Source organism: Vespa velutina, chromosome 18 (assembly GCF_912470025.1).
Source record: "Vespa velutina chromosome 18, iVesVel2.1, whole genome shotgun sequence".
NCBI lineage: Eukaryota > Metazoa > Arthropoda > Insecta > Hymenoptera > Vespidae > Vespa > Vespa velutina.
Window position 1 is genome coordinate 3,254,720 of NC_062205.1, and position 20,501 is coordinate 3,275,220.

The window sequence follows — 20,501 nt, forward strand, 5'->3', positions numbered from 1 at the left end:
AAGGTCACGAATCTATTAAAATGGTTTTGTTGATTTTAAAGGTCGTTGCTTTCAATGAATCACGAGTTACGATAAAAATCATTCATGATTAATAAATTCAGTCTAAATATAAATTTAACTATAGATATAATACTGTAAAAAGTAATAATAATTACATTATATAAATAGATTTTTAATTTGGTTACAGTGGTCCAACGTGCGTTGTAAGATATTCACGAATGACGTCAGGAATATCGACAGAATAAATGACGATGGACAGTTTTAAAAAGTCGAAGAAATCGCGTGGGTACCAAAATCTATCATCATATTCACGAACGAAGCTTCTTTCTTATTAAACATCAAGAAAGAGAGAGAGAGAGAGAGAGAGAGAGAGAGAAAGAGACTACGACGATGACGGGTGTGTAGGTAGGTGTACTAATTACAAAGCGACGAAGATGGCTCTGGCAAATAGTATTTGTATTCACCTCCGGTACGGTTAATTGTAGCCGAAGCGGTGTACTTTGATCCGCAGAGGCCATGCATCGGACCACGGATGCATCGTGATTGCGTGGAGAGATAGTATTTTCCTGGGATATACGGTTATCAAAGAGTAGAGAGTATGATTTCTCTTTGCCTCGAGACAGAAACCGTAACTACATATGGGCTTAATACACGGCAGATGGCTGAGACAAAGTAAATTGTCCCGGCACGTTATTAGTGCAAGATTGATGCGCGTATCGAGTCTTCCTTAATAGAATTAACCGTGGTGCATATGTTCCGTTAGGGAATTCTGTGGTTCCACATTGTCATTTGATATAATCTGAGAAAGAACAATGACCATATTACGTTGCCAGTTTTATCATATTTTTACATATCTATATGAAAGTGCTATTGATTATATATAAACAAATGTACGCATCTTTGTATATTACGTGTTTCTTAAAAGTGTGAACCGACAAAAGAGAATAATAGTTTCAGGTGGTTATTTCGATGTGTCAGAACTTAAGAGAATTAATGACTCGTCGTTGTTCATCTTTGACGACAGCTCAGCTTGCAGTTAAACATGCCCAGGTAATTGCGTTAGAGTTGACATTTATTTTACGATGGTTTTTAACGATGGTTAACCCGAACGTAACAATCGCTTTCGTTGGAATCGTCAAAGGGTATTACTTGTAAAATAAACGACGACTGTGCGTTTCAAGGTCTCTATCCTCTTTCAACCAGAGAGACCAATGAGTATTGATAATTTTTCGTGGCATAAATTAAACCTTTAGTTCAATGTTTTCTATCGTGTAAGAATATTTCGTTGAAACCTTTTAAAATGTTAAAATTTTTTTTTTTTTTTTTTTTTTAATTTAATTCTCGCGTTAAAGAAGACGAAGGATAATCGTCGTCACGAGATCATTGCCGCTGTACATTTTGCAGAAGCAGTAAAGTGCCGTAGGTAGACGTGAGAATATTTTAGCAAGCAAAGGCACTCGCTAAATCCTCGAACGTTTTAAGAAGTCGCTTGGTAAATTTCGTCGTTTATTTCAATTGCTTCGGAGAACTTCCTTCGCAGAACGACGTTTTTCATTTTGTTTCGCGTAACGCCTGCTTACTTTTGCTTACTTCGAAAATAACTATCGAGAGAGAGAGAGAGAGAGAGAGAGAGAGAGAGAGAGAGAGAGAGAGAGAAAGAGAGAGAGAGAAAGAGAAAGAATGAGAAGGATCAGTGTCGGGAACAGCGATCGTTATTTAACAGCGGCGACGACAGAAGTGTTGAGCGAGTTGCGAGGATTTCCGACGCTAAATCGAAAAGGAGTCATTAAGAAGAGATCAGCTCTGGTAATGCGGGATATATGAGCTTTCGAGGAATGATCGTACGCATAATTTTTCTCGCATTAATGCGATATTGGTATGATGACTATGCTCTTTGGCAGCTAATCCAAGATAGGATTACACATAACAAAGGATTTTAAAGATCATGGACTAGTCATAGTTATCCTGATGCACTTGGAAAGTGATCTGGGAAGTTTCAGAGTTAGAATACAGGAAGAAATAAAAAGGGAATGAAATTATTCTGCTACCTGAGCTCGATGCCTAATGGTGATAAGAGAGAGAGAGAAAAAAAAAAGAAAACTTATATGCAACAAGTTTAAACAGAGTGAATAGAGAAAAACATTTAATGAATAAAAATTTAAATAAAATGACGAATTTAGTAGAAGAGGAAGAAAGAGAGAGAGAAAGAGAGAGAAAGAAACTGAGAAGAGACCACTGTACGAAATCACCGGGAAAGATTTAAACGGGCAACAAGTATATTTAGAATGCAGAAACCGGCTCCATGGTGGAGAAAGAGAGAGAAAGAGAGAGAGAGAGAGAGAGAGAGAGAGAAAGAAAAAGAGAGAGATATCGAGAGAAGACGCGTTTTGCGCGAAGGCTCGAGGATCGCACATAACTTTCCCCTTGCCCGATCGTCCGATCTTTGTGGGCGCTTGCTCTCTCTTTCTCTCTCTCTCTCTCTCTCTCTTTTTCTTTCTCTCTCGTGTAGGATTCTAGAATCGCTGAGACTTGTGTATTATATCTCTTATATACGTACATACATACATACATATATATATATATATATGTATATATATATATATACACATACGCTTTTATATTCACATAGGTTTAACACGAAGATACGGTGGTACGCGTTCGAGCGCTCCCTCGCGTACTCGACTATTAAATCGCGTAAGCTATCGGGGGAAAGGTCGTTAGCAGAAACCATAAGAGCCACACGGTGCGAGACAACCTGGATGAATCTTCGAGAACCGGGTTAGATGCGACTCGTGCGCTCGCGCGCGCACGCGCATCGACTTCTTTCTTGCTTTTATCGTGGTAACAGAATAAGAAAGGAGAAAGAAGAGGAGGAGGAGGAGGAGGAGGAGGAGGAGGAGGAGGAGGAGGAGGAAGAGGAGGAAGAAGAAGAAGAAGAACAAGGTAGTTTGCTTGAGAGAAAACGGCTGAGAGCACCCACTTCTACAGAGTTCTAAAACACTTTAGAGAAGACTGAAAGCAGTCGTAAGGGATACGACGGACTATCTTCGAGAAGCAACGCGCTTCGAACCTCGCGAATACCTACCTCTCGGACAACGCAGAAATCTTCTCTCCATTAGAGAAACTATAATGTTGGAACACGCTCGAACGTGTCCTAAGTTATTTTCGGTTGAAAGTTCTCGGATGCTTACTTACTCTTCGATACTCGATGTTTAAAATGTCTGTTAACTGATATCGCAAATATACTATAGTACGTTTTATCTATGTATGTACGTATTATATATCTATATTGTAATAATTTAATGTTAAACGACCGATCCCTATCGCATTTGAGTTTTCAAATCATTCGTGAAAGATATGAAAATGATATTTAAATTTCTTCACGTACTCAATCCTTCGGTAGTCGGTTGTTAATTCACTTTTAATCGTCTCGCGCATATATCTATAATATATACCTTTATAGAGATCAGATGTGCCTACCGTTATATAACTCGTATTTATGCACTATAAATAATAATAATCAACAAGTTTCTCGTTCGCTTCTCGCTATACTCATTAGCTTATCGACTTACGTAAATAATTAGATGTATTTAAATTATGAAAATGGGTGCGTTACGGTCACGCGTGCATTATGATCATATTTGCATATGATCTTCGTACTTCCTATAATATATCAGTCATGTTGTTCTAATTTAAAAAAAAAAAAAAAAAAAAAAAAAAAAGAGAGAGAGAGAAAAAATATTCTTTTTATAAATTTCTAATTAATTCTAACTGAAAAAATGTCCTTTTCAGTTTCACAATAACGAAAGTCATCGTGTCTTTTATTGATTATATTTGCTAATTACATATTTAAAAATGTATGATTCGATTAGACTGAATTATTTTCAAGATATTTAGGTATCTTAATTTAAAAAAAATTCGTCCTCTCTATATATATGTATACGGACGCACACACACACACACACACACACACGTTTATCTTTGTTATGTATACATTTATCTTTGTTCATTGATCTTGTTTTAAGTTGGGAACAAAGTCTTTCTTTGATAATGTAAGTCCTATGGAAAGAGCAGGAGGATTCCGTCAGTAGCGAAGTATAGTGCCGTGTCACGATTACGTTTGCCATGGCGTAGAGAGCGTCCACGGTTGGACCTTAGGGTGGGGTCAAGCTTAGGTTGCGCAACTCTTGGCTATATTGCGCGTCGGTGCTGCCTTCCACACGATTGCCACTTTAAGTGCGCCATAATGGCAGTGGGCCCGCCAAGAAGAAGGCGATCTTAAGAAACGACTCACGATGCCTCCTCACTGAGGCCCTCGTCCGTTCGTTCGTTCGTTCGTTCGTTCGTTCGTTTCTTCCATCCGTCTGTCTCGGTTTTACTCGCTACGCTCTCGCTCGCTCGTTCGGCTCGACTTCGGGTCTACGTCGTAGGCCCCCGCGGATGCGGATCGCCGTTGGGCCTTTCACTGGGGCCCTGCGGGCTTACAGGTCGCGACCTCGCCGCGGTCCACTCCCTCTTTTCTCTTTCCCTTTGCCTCTCCTCTCCCTTCTTCTTCTTTTTCTTCAAACATTTTTACCTCCCTTCTCTTCTACTTCTTCTTCTTCTTCTTCTTCTTCTTCTTCTTCTTCTTACTTTTGTGTTTCACCTAACCCGGTTCTTCTTTGCTCGCTCCATCTTTACTACCACTATTCCTACTCTTCTTCTTTTTCTCACTTTCACATCTAGAGATTCTTGTTACGCTTAAGCAATCTAGATACCGGAAACTTGTACTTCAAACTATAGAATTTGTTAAATCTCCTACGAGCTTAGTTTCCGGGAGTATTTTTTCAAATCATTAATTAATTCGAATAATTAATTAAATATCTTACTTGTTGTTTGCTCTTTCACGGACGAGTGATGATACAAGAGGGGGAAAAAAAAAGGAAAATAAACTTTTATTGTATAGAACAGCGCCGATATCGACCGGAGAGATGTTGTTCCTTTTTGCTTTCTCTTTTTTTTTCTTTTTTTTTTTTGGTGCACGAAAACGACCACGATCCATTCGTTTGAAGGTACTGTTCTTGGTAAAGTCGAGGGGCCCTGGACATTGAAGGATACGGCTCTGATCGAACGATAATTGGATAGATTACGCGGAACCTCCTCCAACCCCGATAGCATCGTCTTTTGTGCGCCCCGTTTTATGTGTTACACAACCGACGGTCCACTAACACCGTATTCGATTACGATACCTTCACGGATAAAATGAGTATTATCGATGTGCCCGTAGAATGTCTGATTTTCTCTATATTTAATCCGTTAATGAAAGGAGCGTGAAGGAAACGTGAGACAGTAATCGAAGTACTTATTGAATCTGTAACATACATTCACACGGTCATCATAAAAAGTTCTCTTCAGAAACAGCTTTCTCGCGAATCACTTTCTTGCTAATTTCTTCTTTTAAATTAATAGATATTGTAACATTAATGCAGGCGCAAGTAACTTTTTTTTTTTCTACGATAACGAATTAAATATATACATATATATATACTTTCTAATAATTGCTTGCTATTAGACTTATAATCAAATTGATATTAATGCTATATATAATAATATTTATCGTAGGCCACATGATATTTCAGGAAGAAAATTTTATTCACCGAAAGAAGAACGATGCTAAAGATCATTGAAATTAATAAATTTGGATTTGTTTTTAACTGTCGATGATCGATTCATTGATTGGATCTCGCATTGTGAAGCGATACGGGTAACAAACATTTCTTCTAATTACACGTTATACGAAGGTAGTAACGAATGGGTATCAAGCGGTATAATAAGAATGATGGTGATAATTATAAGGTACATATACGATGTTCGATGGGCCATGCGTATTTAATAACCGATCAATCGATCGAAGAGGAGATCTCTTTCACTACCGGTAGTATAGGGCGCCGCCTTGCGTTACAATAAACGCCTCGTAAAAAATAAAGAAGAATGATTGATTCACGATAGCGTTTCGACGCGTGGCAATCAAGGAGTCGTACACTATCGATGAAGAAGGCGTACTTGATGCGTTGCCTTTCATACGAACTTGCTTTTCTTCGTTAGAGACGTTATACGTCTTGATTTAAATCGAAAAAAAAATTTTTATTTTTATGCATTATAAATAGGTATATATATATGTGTGTATGTGTGTATGTGTGTGTGTGTGTGTGCGTGTACGTATATGTACGTGTATGTATAAAAGTATATATAAAAAGATAGATATATATGTATATATCAAAATCGATCACGAACATATAAAACTCGGTTGATGGGTTAAAAGCATCGACAGCGTTCAGGTTTCATTCACGGTGGCCCCTATAGTAGTAGCTGTGGGAAAATGATCCGTCGACAAAAGAATCCTGACGACACTATAAAAAGCGTTAAATTCATGATTAGACGCGGATTCGCGCATGCCCTTGCTCGTGCCTTGTGCCTCTTAGTTCCTCCTATCTTTCTCTCTCCGTTTCACTTTTCTTCTCTACCTCTCATAGTCTTTTCTTCTAAGACATTACGATTTCTCGCCATACAACCAACAGGACGTTCTCGCCTTCGTCTCTCTTTTCCTATCTCTCTCTCTCTCTCTCTCTTTTTCTTTCTCTTTCTCTCCCTCTCTCTCTCTCTCTCTCTCTCTTTCTCTCCCTTTTTCTTGAGCGACCTCACAACATCAATGCGACCAACTGAAATTCCAAGTGGACGATTCCGGTCTCACGGCACGAGCTGGACTTCCGTTAACGCTATATCAAAGAAAGATAAAAAGAAAAAAGAAAGAAAAAGAAAAAGAAAATAAAAAGGAAAGAAACACGACACGATCTAGAAACGATTTCCTACTTCGACGTATATACACCGTGTCGTAAGTCAAAGCGTGACGATTTTCTGAGCCATTGCTTTGACGTTCGCCGAGAGAATTTATATAGGGAAGGGTAATTCGTCGGATATGCTTTGAAATTAATCCGGCGATGATCATTCCGTGAAAACGAATATCGCGATTGGGATGAGAGTGAGGGGCCATCATTCTTACATCAAATAATATATTATTAAGAAGGACTGAAACTAATTTATCATCGTTAATTTCCAGGTGGTCAGTTTCTACATGGTTTCTTCAACTCGAGGAAGACGTCGTACCGATCTGTTCAACGATTCCCGAGATATAAGCTAGAATCTTCTTGGATGGAAAAGAATGTCAAGTGGCATGCAAATCGCGTAAGACCGTAACAAGGATACATAACGTTACGGGCGTATAGAATTCTTTTTTGTATTCGTACTCGTTGCTCGTTACGAGATGGAAGAAGAGGCGCCAAGAAGTAATGTCGTAGAAAGAACGATTATGACACCGACGACGACGACGACGACGACGACGATGGCGATGGCGATGGCGGCTATGTGACTCCTTGCTTTTCGTCTCAGAAATTTATTGCTCCGAGTTGTTGCGATGCGCGCAAGTAGCACCTACAGGAGAGCAGGTAAGAAATAAGAAAGAGAAAGAGAGAGGAAGATAAAGCGACATGGTAGAAAAAGGTAAAAAAAGTATGAGATATATATATATATATATATATATATAAAGAGTGAGCGAGCACGTAGCGTGACCTAACGCGTGACAAATTCGTCGTGTCACGCCGACTCACGTGCTTTGAGAATACTGGACCACCTTGTAATGATATGTAAGCTGTTGTTATTCGATCGGTACAACAATGAAATATCTTTTTAGCTTGATTCAATGTCGATACCAGTCTATATTATTATTCCACGATAGTACCAATCGACTTGCACAGTATACGAGGGAACAGTTCTAAGGATAAATCTTATTGTCAGTCCGTACCTTGGTACTACCATCTCGTGTTCTTCTCGCCCGTATTGAAAAGACTTTCGCACGATCGGAATCTACGCTTGGCAACTTGGCGCAATATCGGAACCAGTTCTACCGTCTAAGCGAGTACTTAAGTGCGAATATAATCCATTTAGATAGAAGCGTGTTTCTCTCTCTCTCTCTCTCTCTCGCTCTTTTTCTCTGTCTTTTTTTTTTTTCTTTTCATTCATCGTTTTTTTGTCCTTTTTTAATTTTCATTTGTTCTTTTTACGAGTCTGCACGAAGCTCTACGTATGTATATTATCGGTCTCTTTGCCGCGTGATCCTACGAGCAGAACGAGGTGGCGTTAAAGGTATTCATGTTTCATCGACTCACGTATGAAATCAAGCGAAGCTGCGGGTCTCGTGAGTAGCGATGGATGGTGTGGCGAACAAGCCTGGGGTTGAGACTACCCAGGGACGTACAAGATCGATACATCATGGTGACCCAGCGGGTGGAGGCCAGATAGGATCTCGGTAACCTCGAATAGACTCGCACGCATTTCGTCCGAATCAGCCTTCTCTCTTTCTCTTGCGTCATTATATTCTTATTGATCTATTTTCTTCTTATTCTTTTTTCTTTTTCTTTTTCTCTTCTTCTCCTTTTTTTTTTTTGTCGATTGTTAGACAATATCTACAGATGGTATATCATCGACGTAATGCCCAAGAGAATTTCGTCTATTTACTTATATAAGGCAAAAGTGGATTATTAATTGTACGGTTATTTTTAACTTTTTTTCTTTCTTCTTCGTTGTTTTTATTTTTTTATTTTTTACCTTTTTTCATCAATCCCAGGAAAAAGTAATAGGAAATTATTTTCGTATGAAAGATTATAGCGTATTGAACGTTTGAAAAGGTGAGAAAACTGATATTTATTATTTTCTATTTTATTCGTGGAAAGATATAAAATTAAAAAATTTTTAGTTCTTCATTCGTGGATCAGCACATCTATTACGTTTTAAATGCAGTTTCGTTACACCAACCGTGTTAATTTCTTCGTGGAAATTGTGTGGGTACTTAACATCCTCTGGGACACGTCGCACCATTGTACGAGAATGCGATTCTTAGTACGCGTTTCGAAATTCTCAGTGATTGTCGTCGTTCATGTGTGTTCGCCGTAGCCATAACCAACGCCTTTACCTTTACGGTTACTTACCTTCGAAGATCTTTGCGAAAATTACACGCGTTGTCGTGGTTACTCATATTTCAGATGATCGACGTCGATACTTAGTTATTTTACTAACCGTTTTCTAAGTAATTTTCATTTATCATTTTTATTTATTTGCCTTTATGTCATAATTATCATACACATTGTGAATAGAAAAGTTGGCTACATTTCTGATCTATGATCTATATTTAGCAATTATTTGCAAGGTCCTTATCTCTCTCTCTGTCTTTTTCTTTCATAACGTAATTTTAAATCTTGCTTTTTATACAGTATTCTTATCTCGTGAGAAATCTGTTGTATCGAGCCCTTAAAAAAGAAAAAAAAAAAAGCAAAAAAAGAAACAAAAAAAAGAAATTACAGACCTAAATCAATTTCTTCGTCCGTTCGCGACCAGTTCTCTCTTTCTGTCTTTCTTGGTAGAAAAGTTGCAACAACCATTGGAACGTTCTCTGTCTCGAACGGACAATTACGGATATCGATCGGCGGGGTCACGCCTACGATCGCCCTCGTTACAAAATCATCGATCGGAAAGATTAACAAAGAGTTCGGACGAACAGCAACGTCTCTCTTTCTATCTTTCGATCTTCCTTTCGGTTCGTGTAGAATCGCTTTCTTCGTTAGAAACGATCGATGTTGGTTAGGAACCGATAGTACATCGATAGGAAAAGAGAAACTCATGGAATGGATTACGAATTAGTATTAGATGTTTAGATTTATGATGGACGATAATTAATATTTTATATTTTCACATTATATCGATATTACATTTTTAATATTCATTTAATATGTAATATTTATTCTTTCAAATTTTTATCATTCATTTTGGTTGAAAATTTATTGTTAGGAAAGACCATTTGTAAAATACGTATTGTATCGTGGAGACTGATACAGTTTCGCTTTTAAAATACTCTTTTCTGGTCTCAGTTCGTCCTCATTACGGAGGAAGCCTCTCGCATTCTCTGTTCAACGACACTGTTCGCCCTTTAACCTTTCCTGCGACGCGATTGGTCTTGAACAATGCGAAGGGTAGACGTGGCTCATTACACGACACTATCGCGTTTTATTCCGCTCCCCGTTAATGAGCGGACGTTCCTGCGTTTCCCGGCTCGATTAATTAGCCTATCTTTCGACGAACTGGACGGACTCTCCTCCGACGTCTTGGGGTAGAGAAACCCGAAACTGGAAAATGAATAAAAGGTCGAAGAAACGGAAGGCCGGGTCCCTACCCCTAGACTCCCCCTCCCGCTCTACACACACACACACACACACACACACGCCCATCCCTTCTTCACCATTCGAAAAAGAAACAGAGATGGTAAAAGGAAAAGAAGAGAAAGAGATGGAGATGATGAAAAAGAGTAAGAAAAAGGTTCTTTTTTCTTTTTCTTTTTCCTTCTTTTTTGGTCCCCCAGACCACTCGTTGTCGTGCCTTGGTTGTACGCATAATCGGCACCGAATTCGAGAGAATGCGAGACACGTGTATTAATTTCACGGAACGGCTCGTAAAACTCGTGCCTTTACGATTCTAGCGCAGATACGGCGCAACGTTCGTCGGTCGGCAGACTGAATATAGTGAGGGTAGACAGCCAGGTAGGGTACAGGTTGATGTAGGTATAGGTGTAGGTATATATGTGTATGAGATGGTTGTACCAAGGTATAGGCCAACTGAGATAGGGACCACTGATGCGCTTGCCTACGGATCTCTTTCTTTCGACCTCTTTCACGGATATTCCTTACGATCATTTAACCCGTTATAAACCGTATTCTATTTTTGTAAATATTTCATCTATCGGGCGTTACAAAAAATTTAATGATTTTCATGAATATATTCGTTTAAACGTACACGATGTTATATGCAGCTGTTGGAAAAAAATTTAATTAAATCTTTATATAGAAATGTGATAATTGGAAAAATCAATTTGCTCGATGAAATAAGATAAGTAAGAAAAGGTCTTCGAAGGAAATTCGTATTCTCGGAGATTGGTATTTGTTGGGCATATAAAAAAATGTCGCGAATAAAGGAGTTTTCCTTTTGTATGCGTGATAGGAGATGCGAGATAACGTTCAAATTTGGTTGATTATTTTAATACGATCGAGCTGTTCGTGTATCGTGGGTTGCCAAGCGATGCCAAGGAAAGAGAGATAAAGAGTTTTGGCGGTGAGAAACGAAGGAAATAAGTAGGAACGGAGATCGGAGAAGACAGAGATAGGAGTTGGAACGCGCGACGAGAGACATTGCGAGATATCCGCTGCTACAGAAGCGTTTTCTCCCTTTTTCTTTGTTTCTATCTTTCTTTATCTCTCCTTAATTTGCAGGTATATTCTGGCAAGATGCAAGTAGGACAAAATTTGCGACGAGGGAATAACTCGTGCTTTTAATTATCCTTGCGCGACATTATAGTACGTAATATATATACGTATGTATGTATGCATGTACGTACACGTATATATCTATGTACGTACGTATGTATGTACATACGAAGATATGCTTATAAGAAGGTTCACTAAAGCCTCTTAAAGATTTGAAATGTTCTTCCCGCCTTTCGTGATCTTCACTCTCGTTTATTCTGTATCATATGAAAACGTCTTTATTTAACCGTCAGAGCGAAACGAACTTGTCCGTTTCGTTCGTTAAAAAGAGTTCGTTAAAAGTTACGTTTTATTAAATTTCGTAGAGGTTTCTCACGGTTTTATATCTTCATACATACGTTGTACCCGGGGAATCCAAGGAACAAGACGATCGGTAAGATAAAAGGTTTATTGTCGAATAAAATTTGCGAAATAACTTGGCAAATCATTAGATGGCTCCGGATTCAAGTAATTGCCGTTAATAATCGTCGCGTTTCGTTCGTCATTAGTCTCTGAAGAAATAAAAGGAGAAATTATAATTAATAATAATTAATCCAGCGTGATAAAATTTTTCAATAATTTTTACAATTATTAAATTGATTCCATCAGCCCCTCATATTTTCCGTCTCTCTTTATCTATCTATCTATAGATATATTCGTCCATCCATCTATCCATTTCTCTCTCTCTCTCTCTCTCTTACTCTTACATAGTAGAGTGTGTACGATCTTTGTTACGCCGATTTTATGAGCAACTTTCCGTGTCGGTGATCGGTGTTTTGTAAATAAGTGCGCGCTTTGCGAGGCTTTTCGCACGCCGTTCTTTACGACGCCAATTACTTGACGAGAGATCGTTGAGAGAGAGAGAGAGAGAGAGAGAGAGAGAGAGAGAGAAAAAGAGAGAGAGAACGCTTACCAAGTACCGACCGGCAGGAAGTTCCGTTAGTTCGAGGAGCGATCTTCGACTCTCTCAAGCATCGACTTGCCCTCGAAATCGAATCGACGTGGCGTCGACGAAAAGCACTGCCACGTCTTTCATGGATTCCTTTCAGTCTACGGTAGCATCTATCTATCTATGTATATACGTATGTATGTATGTATATATTTATACGTTCCTCATATGTACGTGTGTAGAAACGCATCCATATATATATATTTTTTTTTCTGAGATGTGCATATAGGCGAAAAATTAACAACATTATTGCGGAGAATTATTTTTTCATTGGCACGCTCCCTCTTCATCTTTCTTTTACTCATATTTATTTTCTTGGAAAGTTTAATGCCTTAAGGATTTGAGTCACGTCAGAAAATCTCAGCTGAACGACGATATCTCCTATATCGAATGAGAAAGAAATCCAAGAGAGCTTGGTCGGTTCGTGTCTCACGATTCGTCACCGCGATGCCTCGCGAATCCTTTTGGATCCTTTGATATCGTCTCGATCTAATCGTCGCCTCATTAACGATCCATGGACGTTAGTCCAGAGTGTGTGTAATATTGTCGTAGCAGTGGTTCTCTTTTACGTTTCAAGATTTTCAAAGATCGATCGTATCGTTTAATCCATCGATACATATATACATATATATGTATCGATGGATTAAATCGGATTAAAACATTTTTTTCTCTTCCTTATTCTTATCGTAGATATCGTCAATAATGTTATTAAATATACGAATATTTTTGTTTTAATTTTAAGAAAGATTATGGAAGAAATATTTGGACGAACAAAAGGATAAAGAAATATTTGATGATCCTTTGACGTTTTTAAACTCTACCATGATGCGATTAGGAGGGGAAGAACGCATTGGTTAAAAAGAACGAAAGGCTCGATAGTCAAAAATTCGTTTTGAGACAGCGAGCTTATCTCACCGATCAGGGTCCGCCACGAATTATAAGAGAGGAACCTGCCGGCGCAGGATCTCCGTTGGACCACACATCGAACCTCTTGTCTGCAGGTTCAACGCACTCGCTGTAATTACCACAAACGAACGCGAAGCTTCGTCGAGACACACAAGGTATATAAACTCGCGAGCATGGACACGTCCGTGAAGTCACGTTGGCATCGACGAAGGTAAGAGAGATGCTTGATCTTGAGAAAGGAAGAGAAAGAGAGAAAGAGAGAGAGAGAGAGAGAGAGAGAGAGAGAGAGAATGAAAGGGAGAAAAGAGAAGGGATAGAAAATTGGAGAAAAAACTTCTTCGAGATGAAGAAGACGAAGAAGTTTCGAAGGAGATCGTGAGTAGAGCGTATCGATCGATGGGTAATTACGAGTCCTGCGTGAAGTATCCGCGCTTCGAAGGAGCTCGTGCCGACAGGCGTGACCCTCCTCCGTTTCCTCTCTCTCTTTTTCTCTCTCTCTCTCTCTCTCTCTCTCTTTCTCTTTACCCTCATCTTTTCTTCCTCTCCACGCTCTTTGTTCTCACTCGCTTCTATTTTCTCTTCTCGCAGTCTCCTCTCACAATCAGCGGTCTGCCAATAACGATACCGAGCACCAATCCCGGCGAATAACGATCGATACGTTCGTCTTTCAGAATACGATATGAAAAGAGAAAGATAGAAATATCAATGGGCAAAGAATAGAAAAAAGAATTTATTATTACGATTTGAATTCCGTGACAAATTCTTTTTTCCCTCTCCCCTGTCCGCCTAGCCTAGCATTTTCTCGATCTTTTTCGATATCGTGTGGTAGGCTCGATGGTAATGGTACTGATCGATTCCCCCCCCCCCTCTCTCTTTTCTATTTCCTTTTCTTTCTCCTTCGTTTTCTCTTTTACGTTTTCTGCTTATTTTCATTTTTTTCTTTTTTTCTTTTCTTCTTTTCTTCTCCTTTCCTCTTAGATTTCGAAGTGGCAACTTTATATCCACGATCACGACGACAAAAGAAATGCACGCTCGTTTAATGAGAGAACTCGAAGAGAACTTGTCTCCAGCTTGACGATACTTCGAGCGGCAACATCATCGACCTCCTGGCCACCTTTACGTCCTTCGACGAGTGTGAACGCGCAGGCACCTACGAGATGATTCATGCTCATGCCTATCCACGTGGAAAACGAGGAGAGACGGTGTAAGAGAGGAAGAGAAAGAGAGAGTGAGAGAGAGAGAGAGAGAGAAAGAGAGAGAGTTTCTTCGTCAGTAGCGTAGTCGAGATACTGAGGTACGATCGGTTGATGGATAGCGAGAAGAAGGGAAGAAGAGAAAGAGAGAGAGAGAGAGAGAGAGAGAGAGAGAGAGAGAGAGAGAGAAAGAAAAAGAAAAGGAAAAAGAGATGGAAGGGGTAATCGCTACGCAGCATCCACAGAAGAGATCCTTGGCTAACAGGATTCAAGAAGCAACCGACATCTGGATTCTTAAATACATTATAAATGATACTGCCTTCTGTTATAACGACAGTATTATCGATTATTTTCTTTTGGGATAAGCTCGTGGTTGACCCTGCGGTAATCGCGAATTCTCTTGGAGATTTGTCTCCTTTCCCATAGAAAACTTGTTAATCTTTTTATAACGATCGGATGGGAAAAGATCGTTCGTGTAAATGAAATTTTATATTATAATGTTGATTATCTCGGGGAATGTAATAAAAAAAGATCGTTGTACATGAATATATCGTATTGTTGCGAGTAATATGCAAGTAGAACTTAAAAATTATTACAAAGGAATGAAAAGGAGGATGTAATAATTTTCGATCCTTGACTCGTTTGATAATACGATTTATGTTACTACTTATCTAGCGTAATACATTGTTGAAGTTTCTTCAAGTATAAGCAAGGTTTTCTTTGGATAATCGAGCTTCCAGCATCGCGTTACCATCATCGCAAGGGAACCATTTCGAAAATTTATCAACGTTTAACAGTTATTTTGTATTTCGCTTTTGTGTAAGCGGCCCCTCGATCTCTCAGAGCCTTATACGCTTTATTCGTGTAGACTAACAGATCGTTACGGCCGTTTTATTTTACTCTTTTTCATTCTCGCTACCCAGACGCCCATCCCTTTTGTATCTTTTGGAGTCAGATGTCACGGCTTCCCAGTAGAGATCCACGGCTACGCCACTGTCCTTAGCGACCGCACCGCGGTCGTATGTACGTACTCTTACACCAGTTGATCGTGTACTTTAGAATGTCTCTGTGTGTGTGTGTGTGTGTGTGTGTGTGCGCGCGCGTGCGCGCATTCACATAGAAACATATCCAAGTATGTATGTATCGTATAAAACGTTGTATTCACAAGCACACGTTCGTATTCATCGACGATGAAAAATTTTAAGTGCTCATCCTTTACGAGGCTGCGCTGTAATTAATAATAATAACGATGTAAATCAAGGCTCTTGATGGCAGCGAGGACATCGCTCGACGCAAGATAACGTGGAATCTGGAAATGTATCATAGTCACGAAAATCTTAACGAGTCTCTCGACTACTACTACCACCACCACCACGATCATCACCAAAGCCTTACGCCACAAACGTCGCGACACCAACGACTTATCCGACACGGGTTTAACTAGCTTTTGAAAAAGGTCCGACGGCCTTACAGTCTCCGCCTCCTTGGTTCCCTTAAGATTAAAAATCTTTTCAAACTTACGGTCATTAATTAAGACCGAGAGTTTGCACAACGTCGGATATAACGAGTTGTATGTCTTGTCAAAAGTTGAACGCTTTCGTTATTTCTACCTACGAACGTATCACGTATATATGTGTGCGCGTATATACGTACGTCTTTATTTATTTACATACACCTTTCTCGCGTATCAAGGTAACCTTTTAGATATTTATTCAATGGACGTATTGAAATAAGAGAATAGTATTGAAAGAGCCTGGAAGGATGATTGTAGGATAAGTCATACTCGAAGATAATCTTCGAAATTGTCGAACAAAAATTTAACTTTCTATTATTACATAGCATTTGTACGATCCTGACATAGTTAACGTGAATCTGTTTTAATTTAGTTTAAATTAATTTCATTAATCAACGAAACGATACAATCAGTCAGTTACTTATCGAAAATGCATTTTTGTTTGAAGGTTAGAAAAACGAAAAAAATTCATGATCAATTCATTAACAATCCTGTAAACGTTCGAATGAGAGATGAAGCTTTTAGTTGTATCGTTAATCGTATTATCATTTATTGCTATGTGCGTTATTTTTCCCCAGTATCGGCCATTATGATTTATTGAAATTCCAGTATTCATTGTTATCAAAGGTAATCGGCAAAAAAATGATCATATACCGCGAGGATATAGAAGAAAAGGAAAAAAAAAAAAAAAAGAAAAACTGACATACTAATCGAGCGGAGGATCCTTTTGTGAGGGTGAAGAAAAAGAAGAAGAGGATAAAGAAGAGGAAGAAGAAGAAGAAGAAGAAGAAGAAGAGAACGAATAGAATAAATAATCGTGTAAGCTGGGAGTGCTTCCGACTCTACGATGGGGCCCCCTTGCTACCGAAATTACAGGCCGGTGCTTTTGTCGTTGTTACTGACGCTTTGTAAGATAATTTACACGGCGTGCGTGCGCGACCAGTTCGTGTTACGACGATTTCATCCGTTTCGAATCGAGTCGTTCGGTTTGGATCGTTAACGAACGCTCCATTCGAGAATCTCTTCGCGAGTAGAATAGAATAAAACTAGAGAAAGACCGAAGTGACAAAGATAGATATAAAGGTAGAGATAGTTTCTAAGCTTATGAAAGAGAGAGATAGAGACGGAGATGTGTTAATGGTTCGCTGACGCAACGGTTCTTAGGGACGATTGTTATCGAGCTTGTTCGCGAGTCTCTATTAAGCGGGTCGAGGATATGGCCGCCGGGATATTATCGATCCTCGATCCTCCTTTTCTTATTTCAATGATCGCGAACGAAGATGACGACGTTGCAGATTCCTTCGAGCCGGGAAAATTCTCTTCGACTGGTTTTCTAAAGATAATACCACATTACCAATCTCTTCGAGACCTGGAAAAGCTTGACTTTCCCCAATCAAATCTCAATGCGACGTTCGGATCGTTATACGAGGTCATCGTGGATTTCATACTGATACATTTATTCATGAGATTAACGCACTGGCTACGACTAGTTTTTTTTTTTTTTTCGTTTTGAATCGCGACTGGAGAAAAGGACCTGTTCGATCGACATCTCGTTGTCACGAGCCGAAGATTCCGATACATACATACATACATACATATATATATATATATATATATATATATATATATATATATATATATATATATCTTTCGCACGGGTAACAGTGAGAAACACATATTAATGGATAGATTATTCTTTTCAAGTTTAATAAAAGTCAAATGAAATAAAACGACAAAGTTATATTCTCATCAAATGCCAATATCGTTTCTCACTGCATAACACGGTGTATTATTTGTTAAGAACCATCAACAAGAAAATAAGCATTCTGAAAATAATATAATTTGATCGATCTTCCATCGTTTCTTTTATTTGATATATAACTCATTTTCTAGGGAGCTGTCGATCAATGGCCACAACCACATCCGGACTTACTGCCGTTTCTATTCGCTATTGAAATCTCTTCTTATTGAGAATAACAACAACAATAACAACGACAAGAGTAAAGGTGTTCCTTATACAACGAGAGCTCGTTCTTCTCAATCAAGGATATATTTAGAGAAAAAAAAAGAAAACAACAACAACAACAACAAAGCGAGAACAACGTAAGAACAATTTTAGAACGATCGTACGATCCATTAAATCATTCGTACCATCATATCTCTCTAATAATTTTGTCATAATTTTCAGTTAACAAACTTGATAAAACAAAATTGAACTCGTTAAAATGGGAAAGATTAAAAATGGGAAGTATCGGTAATTGTAAAAGTTTATTGGATTAATTTTGATAAATGTCTGTAAGGATAAGAAAGACATTGGAGGATGACGTATATTGTGCGTCAGGACAGTCAGGGGCGGCCTCGTCTCGTCAAGGGCCCACCGTGCTGCCTGATCGAGGAGGTAACGACCCGCAGGGTCAAACTCGATCGGCGGAGAAGGAACGAGGAGGAGGGGTGGGAGAAGAAGCTGTGCAAACTGAGAAAAGGTCCACGCAAACATACATACGTATCGACGTTGAAAGAAGTCGCGAGGGAAACGCGTTGTACGATCTTCGATAGTAAGAGACTGCGAGTAGAGTTGGTGGTAGTGGTCGATGGAGAAGGTGATGGAGAAGGACCAAGGAGCTTGGTAAAGAAGAGAGGAAAAGAAAGAGATCTTGCTTCGAGATGCGATCGTCGCTCGCGAACGATCGTCGTCTCCTTCTCGCTGCCTCTGGATCGTTTCTGCAGATGGTGTATGTAGTATACCGCAGTGGTTCTTAACCTTTCTGTGCCCCGTATTTTTCTTTTCCTTTCCTGTCTTTTTTGTCCTTCATTTCTTTTTACTTCCCATCACGTACGTATATATAGGCGTTTATTTCAAAGTCATCAGGTTAAAACGATTTTCGCATTTCTTATTAAATAAGTTTATCCTTTAAATAGAATAAATCATATGAATGTATCTAATGTAAGAATATTTAGATCAATTCTGTTCGTAATTGTATTGACAAGATTTCTATCGTGATATGACAATAAGATCGTGATACGGTTTCTTCTTCTTTTTCTTTTTCTTTTTCTTATTCTCATGTACATACGTCGATTACTTCGAAAGTCTTCTGGTTGGGATACGAAGGAAAGAGAGAAAGAGAGAGGGTGAGAGAGAGAGAGAGAGAGAGAGAGAGAAAGGGGGGAAGGAAGGTAGAGAAGAGATTCCGCGTGTAGCTCTTGCGCGTCTCGAGAGATGTCAGAGGATGGGAGAGCAAGGAGGTTGTGAAGCAAGGAAGAGAAGAAGGAGAAGAAGAAGAAGAAGAAGAAGAAGAAGAAGAAGAAGAAGAAGAAGAAGAGGAGGAGGAGGAGAAGAGAGGAAGGGAAGTCAGTCGACGAAGCTAGTCGGTACGGACACAGAACCACGAAGGAAAGAAAGAGAGATCTCGGGAGCCGAAGGAGATGCCAGAGCTCCTCTCCTCCACGGAGAGAAGTGGATGCTGGAGAGGCTCGATGGACCACCTACCGTTCTCTGATCCGATCTCCGTGACGCTCGTCCGTCCGTCCGTTCGTCCGTTTGTTCGTTCGTTCGTTCATTCGTTCGTTCGTTCGTTCGTTCTTTCGTTCGTTCGTTCGCTCACTTGCTCGTTTCTTTCTTCCTTCGTACGTCCATTCGTTCGTTCGTTCTTTCATTCTTTTTTTCTCTCTCTCTCACTCTCTCTCTCTCTTCTCCCCCTCTCCCTCCTCTTTCCCCATCTCTTTTAGAATTTCGTCTCGATCCTGCTGTTTCCCATCAATAATGCTTATAATATCTAATTAATCATGAATTATCTAGATCCTCGCCTAAAACGGAGAAAAAGCTGCCAACCTTAACGATACACTCGAGCATGCTTTCGCGTAGGTGGTCCATTTAAAAGAGAGAGAGAGAGAGAGAAAGCGAAATAGTTCACAAGACGATTTTGTAACGTGAACTCAATTGGTACTGTCAGTCGTTATCGATTGGTGGATAAAGAATGATAGTTGTATTTCAAATTTGTTAGAGGAAATAATTGATGTATGAATATCTCATTGAAATTTTGTGGATGATTGGATAATAGGAATATAAACTATTTTTCTATTTATATAGATATACATATGTATATACAAAGTATATATACATATATATGTAATGATAGGAAAATTATTATTATACATAGTAGTTTAGTATGTTTGCTGTCACGTAGAGCTGGTAACAATAAGCACCACGTTTTGACGCGACGCGCGTATTATTCGAACGTCTCGTCTATTTGCGGATGAGAAAGAGAGAGAAAGAGAGAGATGGAGAGAGAGAGAGAAAGAGAGGAGGCACGTAGGAGGTCGCCTACGCGATATATGATCCTTATTAGACGTCGAGAAACACAAGTAAATCGGCGGGACGCCGAGGCGGAAGGCTTAATGAGTCTTATGCGGAAATAAAAGAGAAGAATTACGTGTAGGTAACAACGAAAGAGTTAAAGCATATCGATAGTAAAAATTTTACAAGTACATCGTCGTTTAATTCTAAACAATTTTACGTATATAGAGTTCCTATGCAGGTATATAAAAATATTTATGTAATT

The 20,501-nt window shown here is 39.1% G+C and overlaps 1 long non-coding RNA gene across 1 annotated transcript in view; it reads left to right on the forward strand.

The window, feature by feature from the left end:
• The first annotated feature begins 7,598 nt into the window (after nucleotides 1-7,598).
• The window catches only part of LOC124955511, a 39,145-nt gene continuing 26,242 nt past the window's right edge, over nucleotides 7,599-20,501 (forward strand). Inside the window, exons 1-5 of the long non-coding RNA XR_007102889.1 lie at nucleotides 7,599-7,959; nucleotides 13,073-13,447; nucleotides 14,215-17,371; nucleotides 17,836-18,045; nucleotides 18,131-18,674. This is a non-coding gene — a long non-coding RNA (uncharacterized LOC124955511). The remainder of the gene's footprint in view (nucleotides 7,960-13,072; nucleotides 13,448-14,214; nucleotides 17,372-17,835; nucleotides 18,046-18,130; nucleotides 18,675-20,501) is intronic.